This window comes from Montipora foliosa, chromosome 11, assembly GCF_036669935.1.
Source record: "Montipora foliosa isolate CH-2021 chromosome 11, ASM3666993v2, whole genome shotgun sequence".
NCBI classification, from domain to species: Eukaryota; Metazoa; Cnidaria; class Anthozoa; order Scleractinia; family Acroporidae; genus Montipora; species Montipora foliosa.
Window position 1 is genome coordinate 53,094,175 of NC_090879.1, and position 1,341 is coordinate 53,095,515.

At 40.4% G+C, this 1,341-nt stretch overlaps 1 protein-coding gene across 1 annotated transcript in view; it reads left to right on the forward strand.

Moving 5' to 3' along the window:
• Window positions 1-719: 719 nt before the first annotated feature.
• Window positions 720-1,341, forward strand: part of LOC137977397 (uncharacterized) — a 57,399-nt gene continuing 56,777 nt past the window's right edge. The window contains exon 1 of the mRNA XM_068824617.1: window positions 720-778. The gene's annotated coding sequence lies outside the window, so the exon portion shown is untranslated. The remainder of the gene's footprint in view (window positions 779-1,341) is intronic.

Consider the following 1,341-nt stretch of genomic DNA (forward strand, 5'->3'; position numbering starts at 1 on the left):
TCTCCCGCAATACTCCAAGCAACTTCCGCTAGGAAGTAGACTTTATTATTATGCAAATTATCCGAAAAGAATTGTATTGTCATCCAGCATGGCCGCCGTGTCACGGGGGTGCAAACCTCAACAGATCACGCTAAACTATGAAACGGCCATTACTATTACATCCTGTGTGTATGTATTTATGTACATATGAGGTGGTCCAATTGACTGCGAGCAGTCCCTTCATGAATCAGAGTTAACTGAATAGAGTGTAATGTGAAGTGCTATATTTCTATCCCATATGAACCATGTGAGCGTTAGCCCTACTGATGGGAAATGGGCCCACACAAGGACAGAGAAAAACTCTGACCAGGGTGGGAATTGAACCCACGACCTACGATGTTCCATCAGTAGGGCCTTAGATGTTCCATCAGTAGGGCTAACGCTCACATGGTTCATATGGGATAGAAATATAGCACTTCACATTACACTCTATTCAGTTAACTCTGTTTTAAAATGTAAGTGCTACACGGCCAACGTTTGTATAGAAGTAAAACCTTCACTTCATGAATCAGGTGAGCGGCCGTTCCACTCATTGAAGGGACTGCTCGCAGTTCATTATCCTTTTCAGACCCACTCGCTCTCCCAACCACGTGATCAGAGGAAAATCTATGATGTAGACCGGAAACAGAGAAACCGGAAGTTAGCAGATCTGGTTCCCAGTCTATGCTTCAATTTAACTTGGACACACGAGGACAGTGAAGCTGAGTGAAGGGTAATCGAATTTTAGCGTAAGATTAAGGTAAGTTCGTATTTGTCTGGATGATTTTTCTAATTGAAATTCTTAGTAGCGTTTCTTCTTGTATATTTACTGTGACTAGAAATAATTTATTTCACACTGATACTATCTTGTATCTGGGGAAGTGGCAAATAACTTGCTTACATTTCTGGTGCATCGATCCCGTTGAGACCGGTGGTTCGACTCGTGGCAGAGTCCCCAATATTTTTTTTTTGCATTCTCCTATAATTTTTTTAATGTCAAATTTACGTCAAGTTTTAAACTTAAAGGTCTTACTTGCTTCTTCCTGACAAATGTGAAGGTTGCAATACCCTATTTATAAAAGCTCTGTGTGTTGCCGCGACACGATAAGAGCTTGTGTTTTTCCTATTACGGAGGAATTATCGAAGCTACAGTGTTACTTTCTTTAAATCTGATTTTGGATTAGTAAGAGATATACTAATCCATCCGAGCATGAAAAAGAAAAAAAAAAAAAAAACTGAAAACGCAGCATTAAACTGGCTCCAGAAGCGTGCAACGTTGATCAAACAAGGCCGTAGCCAGAAAAAAAGTTATGACTGAGGCAA